The sequence below is a fragment of the Marmota monax genome, unplaced genomic scaffold, assembly GCF_021218885.2.
Source record: "Marmota monax isolate L192 unplaced genomic scaffold, Marmota_monax_Labrador192_F-V1.1 WCK01_AAM20220418_F8-fsc00133, whole genome shotgun sequence".
Classification (NCBI taxonomy): domain Eukaryota; kingdom Metazoa; phylum Chordata; class Mammalia; order Rodentia; family Sciuridae; genus Marmota; species Marmota monax.
This window is the reverse complement of record NW_026694821.1, coordinates 4032913-4045052: the sequence shown is the minus strand read 5'-3', so window position 1 is coordinate 4045052 and position 12140 is coordinate 4032913. Positions and strand designations below refer to the sequence as shown.

Below are 12140 nucleotides of genomic sequence, written 5' to 3'. Positions count from 1 at the left end.
GGCATGGGCACCTGGAGGGAATGGCAGTCTAAGTTCTTTAGAATGGGAAAGTTTGAGGATTCTGCCAGGGCTCAGGGGCAAAGGTCATTCCTGCCAACATAGTTGTAGCTCAGGTGTTGATCTGATGACTTCCTCTCTCTTCCTCAATGACCTGCCATCATTCTACATTCCACACTATTTAACAAACATTTGTTATATACTAGGCTCTAGAGTTAGGGAAGTGAATGAAACTCACAGGTTTCATGCCTCATGAAATGTACCTTCTAGCAGGGGAGACAAATATGCAGCCCAGCAAAGAAATGGTAAGATAATTTCAGGTGGTAATGAAGATTTACAAAGAAAATACATGACTGTGGAGTTGTATCCAGCAAAGGGCTGGTCAAAGGTCCTTTAGATGGAGGAGTTGGGAAAGACATTCTGAGGAGGGGAGAATGAAGCAATAAGAAGGAACCAATGCTGGGTGTGGTGGCACACACCTGTAATCCCAGTGGCTCAGAGGTTGAGGCAGGAGGATCACGAGTTCAAAGCCAGCCTCAGCAATGGCGAGGCACTAAGCAATTCAGTGAGAACCTGTCTCTAAATAAAATACAAAATAGAGATTGGGAATGTGGCTCAGTGGTTGAGTGACATTGAGTTCAATCCCTGGTACCCCCACAAAAAAAAAAAAAAGGAACCAGCCAGGTGAACTGGTCATTCTTCCTTTGTCCCCATGCATGCTCTACTCTAATCTTATTCTGAAACAGCATCACCAAGAATCCCTAATCCGCTGGTTTCCCATGAGATTTGGCCAATGGGAGACACAATGGCAGGAAGAGGAAGAGATTGGGGAATTGATTCTCTTACTCTTCCCTTACTTAGGGTCTGAGCCTTGGCCAGCTCCTATGGGTGAAGGGCTCTTCCATGACCCCAGTTTTTCTGGGCTCCAGGAACTTATCTCTTCCCATCCCTCCCCTCAGTCAGTCCCTGTGGCCATAGACATAGTAATGGCTTCTCACTATTGCTCCTCTCTAGGTTTCTTACACTTCTGATTGTTCCCTCGGCCCTACCACATACCTATCCCTTTATTAGAGTTTCTCCATTAAAAAATATGGAGTGAATTATGCTTCTTGCTAGGATAGCCACATGTAACTTCTAAAGGTGCAGCTTCAAGCCATTCCTGGCAGAGAGAACATCAATCTTACATGGATCAACTAAAAACAATGGTAACTAACCTTGGTGAGATTATTTCATAAAGTAGGAAGCATTTTGAACATATATTATTGCATTTAAATATTGTGATGACAGAGTTTGGGCAGGGATTATTCTCCTTTTATAATCTAGGGACCTGAGGCTCTAAGAAATAAAATGAGTTATCAAAAGTTGATATGGGCAGTTGACACTAGAGCTCAATCCTAAACTCACGCTTCTTGCTCCCAGTCCAGGCTTCTTCCCCCACTAAGTGAAGGCAGGTGGTAAAGAGATTTGGGGAACATTATTTAGGAATTTATCAGTTTAATAGTAGCTCTCAGAATCTGTCATATTTAACAACTCTCCAACCATAACCTTAAGTTCAGTCATAGCCACAGGGACCTTCAGAAGCACAGGAATTCCTCTCAAGGTCAAGGGTAACCAAGCCACTTATCAAACCACTATGGGGACAGCCATGTGATTAAGCCTCTCAAGCTGACAGTTTCAGAGGATATGCAATTATAACTTCCTCAAAGTGTATTTTTCTTCTAATATGTGTATGTCATCATGAGCAACCTATTTTAAAGGTACTAGAGAAACTAGATATTTACAAGAATCATTTGATAAAAAAATATTAATTGACATCTTGAAATTCAAATAACTAGTGTGTGGTCAATGCATTTGAAGTTGAGATTTTGATACAAATGGCTTTCTTAAACTGGAGCCTACCTCCATAGTTATAAGACCGTCTTTATCAGCCATTTCATTCTAGGATTAACAGTAAGAATTTCTTCCCCAAAGTGGAATCAGCCACAGAAAATCCAATTTCTAGCAGTAGATCATTCCTTCCCACACTCCCACCAGCCGTCCTCCTCATTAACTTATCATTTGCAGTTTAAAATATCTACATGCACCTCTCCAATATTCCAATAGTTAGTCCTCCGGGGGTTTACAAGCCAGATTGAACATCTGGATTTTGCAGCGAATCCTAAAGGTCACCAGATTCAGAGTGGTAGAAGGAGATGGATAGATGGGCACAAGACAAAATGCAGCCACCGAGACAAACGGCTCCTGCTAGCCCGGGCCAGCCTCTGAAAACTCAGATGCATCAGACCACATGGGTATCTGCTGAAGGATGAATTGTTATATGGCTTTGGAAAAAGTCAGTGTTTCCTTTTCTTTCACTCCCACTTGGCATTTTGGAGCCTGCTGTCAGGATTCACACCGATTTTTGGCTTGAATTCTAGGGCTTTTTTTCCCTACTACAGTTGAGCTTAAAGAAAAATAGCACCAAGAAATTGTTAAGAAGAAAGGAAATCATGCTCCAGATGGTTTTAAAGATATTTAACCTGACCCAATGCCGCCCCCAAAAGTCTTTCATTTATAAAGCATTGGTCTTGAAAGCAACTTTCCTTTGGTCTTGAAAGCAACAACTGAAAAACTGTTCTACACATTCCTAAGACAGCACCTTAGCATGTGTGGGGGCGCATGTGCATTTGTATACTGATGAAGAGATGATGCATTTGTTCTTAGAGATGACACAGAATCTGACTGATGATCTTCCAGTTCCTTCACTTTTGCTCTGATGAAGGACATCTCAAAAAATGAGAGATGGCGAAATTTGATGTCCCAATGGTCTAAAGGTTCTGATACACCTGCTTTGAGAAACATGGGTTTTCCTTCACCGTGTTAAATTGTTGAGGGAGATGAAGCCCCAGGCAATGGGAGAATATGGAAAAGACAGACGCTGCCAGCAGTGAGGAGCCTGGGAAGCAGCACTTGCAATGTGATTTTAGTTACAGGTTACACAAGACCTGAACTCAGATGAACTTAAGCAAAAAAAGAAGTACCAGGGATTTCTGAGAGTGCTCAGGCGCAATGTACAGATGAAGGGACCAGGGCAGTGTGCAAGGGCAGGGGCCCAAGACCTGTGCCTCGACATCATCAATGGCTTTCATCCTTGGCATGAACCTGCCTGGTTTTACTTCATTATGTCCTGGAACACACACGTTTTCCCTGTGAGGCAGGGAATGTGGCCACAGGCAATTTGAATTCCAATCGAATAAGAATCTAACCTTTTCTCTTTGTTCCAGTTAGAATAAACCTCGGGGAAGTAATCAGCTTGGGTTCAGCTTGGGTCCCATTGTTGTCCCTTGACCCATCACTGATTCCAAGCTGACTGTGACATCCCAGTCTGGGTTTCCCTGGAAGAGAAGATCAGTGTGGAAAAAAATAAGAGAGTGTGAGCATAAGCAGTCTTGAAGGACAGTGGTGCAAGTCTGAAGGTAAAAACAGTCTACTGCGGCAACGAGAGGAGGCTTAACTGGATGAGTTGACTCACACTAATTCCACTAAATACGTCAAACAATGTGCAATTCAAAGATAGAACAGAAGACAGACTTCTCATTGCACTTCAAATGAGCACAAGTGGCCTGTAGACGTTGCATGATGTGGTAAGCCACCGTGCCAACTTTGTACCCATGTGTCACCCTCTGTCTAGGACACTACTCTCCCTTGGGTCCTGGAGCATAGCAGGCTCCTCCACCTCCAAAGGTTTAATGTAGCTCCTTCATTGTGCCTCCAAAGTTCCCCCTTGTTACTTGCATGGCTAAGACCTTGTCATCCCTCAGAGCTGTGGTCCTCAGGCGTCACTGAGCACCCTACGTAAGTAAGCCTCAGTCTCTTATTCTTTATCACTTTGTTTAGTTTTTACGATACTTACCAGTTTGTAATTGATATATTTGTTTGCTTAATAGTTCATTCTGGCCTCTCTGATAGACAGACTGTAAGCTTTTCAAGGGTTGGTACAATGTCAGAGTCATTCATTACTACTCCAAACACCTGTGAATGTCCCCCTCCCACTGAGAGGCTCAATAAGTGTTGAATGGATGGATAAATAGATGGACACATTGTCCAGATGAAAGCAGCAGCAAACGAAGAACAAAAGGAAAAATGAAAACCAACCTAAAAAGTAGTGAGAGGGTTGCAGAGTAGAGGGTCAGAGGGCGGGAGGGTGGCAGCGGGGGGCGGGTAGGGGCTGCTGCACGACCCTCATAGGACTGCTGAGATCCCAGCACCAGGGAGCACTGTTTCCATAGAATACAATGATCCTGGGCTCCTCGGCGTTGGTATAGTCTAGCCCACATCCTCCCACAGTGTGGCACCTCTCAGTGTCTCAGGAACAAATGAATCAGTCCCAGAAAACCACAGGGCTTTTGGTATGCCTCAAACTTCAGAGAAGTACTTCTTAAACCATCTGTGAGGAAGGAGCATTGTTACAAAATTATTTCCCAATTCATTACTCACCAAAACGTTCATAAACCACAATACTTTAAAAAATGCAAAGAGAGGAAATAACTAGAGACATACCAAATAAAAGGTCACATTTGGAAATAGATCGAACACACATAAAATCACTGTGCAATTAGTACATATGAAAACGTAAAAACATTTTGAACTTCTGTACATTGCAGATCAATAAGAGTTTAGAGATAGACACTGGTTCGTGAGCCACAGGTGGTGTCTATGTTTTAGGGAGAAGTCAAATCGGAGTGAAGGACCTGGCACTAGACTGGGCTTAACCATACCCTTTCATTGAGTCTTCCTGGTAATCCTGTGAGGAGGGCCCGGTAAAGTGAGAGAGGCAGGATGGTAAGAGCAGAGTCAGATACTGGCTTTATTTACAATCTTGAAACTTTTTTTATTATGAATCATTTTTAAAATTAACTTTAGTTTTACTAAAACAGCATATTAAGATTTTTTTTCTTGATCATTTAATTTTTTAATACCCCCTTAATTTTTGTGTCCAAGGTAAATCCCTCCCTTTCCCTAATCCAAGCCCCGTGTGGAAGGACATAAGATTTTCCAATACATACAGAAAGCAGGCCACAATACCATAAATAAATAGCTGAGGCCTTACCACAGTCCTAACCCCGAACCCCTACCCTTTCTACTGTACTACCCTTCACCTCAATGCTGAGCTTCCAGCCTTCACTCAATCATTCACTTGCAATGACATCAAGGGTTGACATTGAGTGTGTGCTCCAGGGGTAGCTGACGAGGAGCCAGTCTGGAACACTGAGTGGGAGCCAAATGATAGGCAATCCTGAAAGTAGAGCTGAGGGGCTGGGGTTGTGGCTGAGTGGTAGAGCGCTTGCCTAGCATGTGTGAGGCACTGGGTTCAATTCTTAGCACCACATATAAATAAATAAAAGGTCCACTGACAACTAAAAAATATATTTAAAAGAAAGAAAGTGAAGCTGAGGAATGTAGATTTTATCTGGAGTTACTGGGGCATTCTAGAAGTGGCATGGTCAGATTTAATATTAAGAAAGTTCACTCTGAGTGTATTTGGGTGAATGGGTAGAAAGGAAGGGACAGACTGGGTGCCGAGTTCATTGAAGGATGAAGTCCAGGGAAGTCCAAGGAGAAGACGGAAAGGAGAGTGAAGACCTGGTCCCATTGGAAAGGGTTCTTCTCGTTAGCATCATGAGGGCTCAGAGAAGGAAAGTTGCCCCTGCTGCTCCCAGACTGTGCCTGTCCATGTTCATTGGATGAGCACAGACCCACTGGGGACACCGAGTAATCTGTGACTGTGTGTATGGGGTGGGGGAGGGATAAAGAGGAAAACTCACTAATGAGAATCTGGAGTGAGGAAAACGGGTGCAAGGAGACATGGAAATGCAAGAAACTGGTAAAGGAAAGAGCAGAAGGCAGGCAGCATCTGCGAGCTCAAGGACAGGAGGAAGGAGGAAGGCGGGAGTAGGCGGAAACAGCAGTCAGATTCTCAGCGGCACTAAAATTGTCCCTGCCACTTGGCAGGAGTCAGTTCAGACGTCGCAGATCCAAGAACCTTGTCCTTTTGCCCATTCATATAACTGCACAAGGAGCCAATTGGGGAGATTATGGACCAAAGGGTTCCTTGGCAAATATCCCTTCTACCTTCAGTGGTGTTTTAAGCCCTCAAAGCATTGTTTATTGAAGTAATGACAATGGCCATGAATTATTTCTGCCAGAGTGGACTGCAAGACATTCAGTGTGGCTGATTAAAAAAGTACATGAAGTGCAGTTTAAACATACATAATGCCTCTTAGAAAAAATCAATTTAGAATCTAAATGAACATATGATGGATAGTGTGACTCAATCTTTAAAGATCTGAAATGGAACTCATTTTATTACTGTCCACTTTTATAATGAAAAAGAAAAACCTCTTATACCATGCCACCTTTACAATTCTCTGAGCTTTTTCACTTTCATTATTCATTTAATTATTTCAAAAATCCTATAAAGAAGAAAGGGCAGGGATTATTATTCTTATTTTGCAGAAGTGAAAACGGAGACCCAGAGAGGTACAGAAAATTGTCCCACACGTGCTAAGTGTAGAGCTGGACCTGGACCTGACTCTCTTGATCATGAGTATTCTTTCCATGGATTTCCAGTGTTCCACTCTAAGCAAGCTATAGACAGGCTTTTTTGGAAGGACATCATGTTGATCATCTCGTTATCCTTTCCTGGGGACCTGATGAAAGATGATTGTCCAAGGATCATGGACTTACATGGGAGACAGCAGCAGAGGGGTCACACTCACTTATCACTCCAAGGCTTTGAGTAAGATGCTAACTTCCAGAGTCTCTTAGCTAAAAAAGGGTAGCAGGTGTCCCTATCTCAGTAGGTTATTGCAAAATGTTATTGTCCTGCAGGAAGTGGTAGACTAAAGGGTGAGACACAGGATCCAGCAAATGTGACTGGAAGGGATGAAAGGCGGAAACTCAAGGTATTAGTGTCTTTAAGGAGGATCAGGTCTAGAGTGTATGTCAGGAAGGTGAAACAGAGGCCTACTATTCAAACTTAGAATGAGTCTTACAAGCACCTGGAAGGCAGGAGCAAGAATCCCTTGTTGAGCACTAGGTTCTATCTCCCTATGTGCCAGGGGCTGTGTGGCACACATTTGAGAATAGTGTTTATTCAACAACTATTTGATTTTTTAAAAAATTATATATAACATGGAATGATAGGGCAGAGGGGTTGGAGGGGAATGGAGGGGGCATGGGGTAATTAATGATGGTTGAATGTGATGATTGTTCTAGGACACAAATTGGTGTGAGTATACTATGTATACAACCAGAGATATGAAACAACTACTTTTCAACACCTGCTATGTGCTGAGCACTGTTGGAGGGATGTGAGTGAGGGATGGCCCTGAAGGTCCCTCCCCCCACCCCTTCCAGGGTGCTAGCAGGAACAGAGACCAAAGCAAATAGGCACTTATCTCTGGAGTCTAATGAAGTTACTTGGCTTCCAGCAAGTTTCTAATTTATATAATCCCCCCACCACCTTTATAAATATGCAGAATGTGGCACTATTGTGGCCTTCTCACCCTTATACATTTTCCTCTAGTGCACTCTCATTTGTATTTATGTCGCATGATACTTGTGGCAATTGTGTCTATGCCTCTGTTTGAGAACCCAAAGCTACCATTCCTGTGGATGAGGGAGATGACAAGAAATTGTGTGAGCTATTCTGTCATCTCATCCTCCCGACTTTATCCTAACTCTCCAGCTGTGCACCCCGGCCGGCAAGAGATGTTGGAGCCTCCTCCAAGTGTGTCTGATAGAAAACCACCAGCCCTCTCCCCATACACAGCAATGCCAATGGGTAGCGATCTTGTCATGGATAGTTTGGGGACCCTAAGGACAACATCTTCCAAATTATAATGTGGTGGTAGATAGACACTGCAGAGTACAGCTGGGCTTCTAGGAAGATCTCTAAATGGGTCATTACTCTGTGGGCTGGAGACACTCTGAGAGCTTGATCAATGAAGGCACTGTAAAGAATAAAAATGGTGAAGACATGATTCTAGTCTGTGAGTAGTTGACAAACTAATGAGGAGGAAGGGATGTGGGATGTGTGGGATGTGAATATTCACCTTCCTTACATTTCTGGCTCGGGTCCCCTCACCTGGGTGCTCTCAGTTACTCCAATGGGCTTCTGCCGTCATCTCCAGGCTTGATCTATCCCCAGAACCTCGGTTGTCTGGCTGGGTCTCTCTTCTGTCTTCTGAGCGGCACACCCTTCCGTTCAGCTGCCTCCCAGGTATCTCTGCATGTGTTCCAGAGACACTGACAATTCTTCCTTCCCTCCTCAGTCTTCACTTAGATCATCACCATCAGTCCTGCTGCTCAGGCTAAGAACCAAGAATCAATCACCCTCGATCTTTCCCTCGTCCTTTCTTCCTACGACCAATCTGTCACCAAGCCCTGCCAAGCCTTGCGTTTCTGGCCCCGCAGCCTCCCTTTCCACACCCCCCTCTGCCTTAGATCCAGCCCCAGACTTCTCAGCTCATGCTCATGGTAGTTTACTGACTTTTGTTAAAGAAAAAAAAATTTCTGGCCTCTTGTCAAAGTCAATAAGGAAGACTTTACTGAAGGCAGTGGGCCCATTGCATGACAGGTATGAGACTGCTGCAGTGGAGTCTCCAAGTGGTGGGCAGAGGTTGAATTTGCTGTGTGAATACAAGACTAGTGGAGGAGGGGCAGGCTGGGGGGAGGGTCAGTGGGTGGAAAATTTCAAACAGGAGTAAAGGGAGGTCTGGCTAAACTGACTCCACAGGATTGTTGCTGAGGGCAGGGCAGGTGGTAAGATACGGGGAGTAGAGGATGCGGAATTTGATTGGATAGTAGGGGTGGTCAGATACCAAGGGTCAGTGTACCCAGATGGATTCTCGCTAAAACTAAATGAACAGAGCCACTGGACCAATGGCAGAGCCCACTCCCATGAGCCCTCCCTGCCCTCCCCACCCTGGCCAGCTGTGATCTTCTTGTATGCATTTAAGCAGATGACTCTCCAGTCCCCAGTGGCTTGTAGGAAAAGGGCCAGCCTGCAAGCATGGCTCAGCTCTCTCTCTTAATCATCTCTCCCACACTCTTCCTGGAAGGGATTTATGTCTCCCTGGCCCCACTGATATCCTCACCCATCAGCAAACCTAACTTGCCATTCGGGACTGAGTCTGGAAACCTTCCTGATACGCCACCTTCTCCTTCTCCTTCCACCTTCTTCCTGCCCACTTCCAAGGTCCAGTCACACTGCTGCCACAAAATCACTGTCTCAAGATCCCCTGCTAAGGAGGGTCGGGATTCTAAAAGCATCCTTTTATTTATCTTTGCATGCTTATTTCCTATTAGATTGTGAGCTCCTCAAACAGCTCTCTGTATTTTTAGGGCCTAGAAATTGATCCATAATAATATTAATAAAAACAGTGAATGGCCACGATACCTCTCACTCACATAGTGCTTCCTCTGTTTTTATACACATGTGCATTTTCAAAAAAAGAGAAATCTCCACAAGAATCTGTGAAATAGATGCTGCTGTTATTCCAGTTTTACAGATGAAGAAAATGAGGCAAAAATGTTAACTGACCAGGCAGATACCACCCTGCTAGTGTGTGACTGTGCTGAGTTTCCAACTCAAGGCAAGAATCCCTGCTCTCGGCCACTAAGCTCTCTCTAGCACCACACACGGGCACTGTGCCAATTTTGGACATGGTCAACTGAACCAGGGATTGAAATGCCAGGGCCAGGGTGACAAGGAAGAAAGAAATGGCTAAAACCAAGGCTATGGTGGCACACAACCACAAGGTGAATGTCATCAGTGTGTCTGCTGAGTGCAGATGGTGGTGGAGGTGGAGGGTGTGACCAGCAACTCCAGAAAGAGGCCACTTCTTGAGGGGGACACAAGAGAGCCAAGCATGGCTGAAGAATGATGGAGTAAGAATTAATCCAAGGGAACAGGATGCTTCTCTTGGAAGTTAAAGGTATTTTTTATTACCTGGTTCTGCTCTCAGGCCTACAGTATGACTTTCATAGACCCTGGGCACTTTCACCTTAGTGGGCCCCTTCCCCCTAAATAGCACTAATCATTCACATTTTATAACCTTGTTGGTATAAAGATAAACTTATTAATATTATAAGTTGAAATATTTTATTTGACCTAAAAGTTCATTTGTTTTCCTTCTGATGATTAAAAAAGAAAAAGGGGTTTTTTTTTGTTTTTTTTTAATGGCCTTGAAAGTACTGTGGGCGCTGGATATGGTACCTTCTGTGCCTAATGAGGAAACTGGCTCCAACTCCTCTCTTAATCATGCACTTCAGCCAGACCCTTGGAAGTTCTCTCTCAGGATTGGAGTACAGGATTAGTCCTCAAAATGATCACATTTATTATTTGCAAAGTGAGAAAATAGGCTATATCACTCCTGAGGAGCTTTCTGACTGAGACTTACATTCCATTTGTTGCTTGTGAGGTACTAACAACTCCTAAATCTCTTTTGAGGTTATCATCTTATTTAATTCTCACAATTTCCTATTGTTCACATAAGGAAACCGAGGCTGATGGAGACAGGCTTCTGGCTTCACAGCTCACATGTGGTAGAGGCTGAGGAAAGCCCCAGTCCTCTACCTCTCATCACTGCTCAATAGCAGAAGGTTTGGCCTGGGGAAGAACCCCTGGGAGGAGAGAGCTGCTTACACGCATGTGTGGTTTCCATGGTCACGCAGACGGGTCATGAACTTGGAGTCCACCGCATGGTGGAGTCCACCGCATGGTGGAGTGGGAGTCCACCTGGGGTTTATTTAGCTACTTAACTATGATTTACTAGTGGTGGGGATAGAACCCAGGGTGTCCAGCATGCTAGTCAAGTGCTGAGCCACTGAGCTTTAACCCCGGCTTGCAAAGTGGATTTATTTCAGCTTTTACTATTATCATTGTCATGCATTCTGGGAGAAAGAGTGTCAACAAATGAATTTGTGGGGAGTGGAGGGCACAATTCAGTTCACAGAGTTTTTCAAATACAAATACAAGAAGTGGGCATAAGAACATGTGAGAAAAGAAACAAAAATTCAGTGAGGAAATTCATATTTTAAAACAACTTCATAGGGGCTGGGGATGTAGCTCAGTGGTAGAGGGCTTGTCTAGAATGTGTGAGGTGGCACTGGGTTCGACCCTCAGCACCACATATAAATAAATAGATAGATAGATAGATAGATAGATAGATAGATAAAGGTACTGTGTACATCTACAGTTAAAAAATTTTAAAAACACCTTCATAAAGAGCAAATATTTGGTTATCAAATGATTGAGTTCTTAAGTTAGATTTTTTTTCCTTTTTTTTTTGTCTTTTATTTATTTATTTTTCTACTTAAGGTTAAAACCAAAGCCCTCTCACATGCCAGGAAAGTGGTCTACCATTGTGCTGCATCCTTAGCCCTTTTTATTTTTATTTCAAGACAGTGTCTTGATAAATTGCTGAGGCTGACCTTGAACTTGGGGTCTTCCTGTCTCAATACCCCGAGTCACTGTGGCTGGGTGTGTGCCACCACACCAACCTCCTGGGTTTGCTTTTTGCCCTTGTCAGTGTCTACTAGAGGTGGTGAGCTGAGTTCTGACCCTGAGCCCTCATCTCAGTCTTTTTTCAGAACCTACATGACCGGTCAGGGTGAGGGGTTCAGCTTGGACCCATCTGCAAACACTGCAGTTTTCAGCCACTGGAGTGTTGTGGGCTCTCTGCTGGGTCTGAGTGGAACAGGGGAAGGAGAGAAAGTGTACGTGGTCACACTCCCACTAGCCTAAGAGTTGAATAGAAGGCAGCCATGGTAACAAAGTGACAGGAGAGCAGGGTGCTGCGAGCAAGACCACACAAGGACAGCGGGAAGGGGGAAAACCAAGGTTCTGCCTCCTTCCCTCGGAGCTAGGCTGGTTTCCCCTCTTGCTTCTTTACCCTATACAAACACAGCTCTATAGCACCTACGGAGGCTGAGGCAGGAGGATCTCGAGTTCAAAGCCAGCCTCAGCAACTTAAGGAGGCACTAAGCAACTCAGTGTGACCCTGTCACTAAATAAAATACAAAATAGGGCTGGGGATGTGGCTCAGTGGTCCAGTGCCCCGAGTTCAATCCCGGAATCCCCTCTCCCCGGTATTCCC

The 12140-nt window shown here is 44.3% G+C and overlaps 1 protein-coding gene across 2 annotated transcripts in view; it reads right to left on the bottom strand.

Moving 5' to 3' along the window:
- The window catches only part of Itprid1 (ITPR interacting domain containing 1), a 155224-nt gene extending 146751 nt beyond the window's left edge, over positions 1-8473 (bottom strand). For both annotated transcript variants that reach the window (XM_058573148.1, XM_058573147.1), the window contains exon 1: positions 8126-8473. The gene's annotated coding sequence lies outside the window, so the exon portion shown is untranslated. The remainder of the gene's footprint in view (positions 1-8125) is intronic.
- Between the last annotated feature and the right edge of the window lie 3667 nt (positions 8474-12140).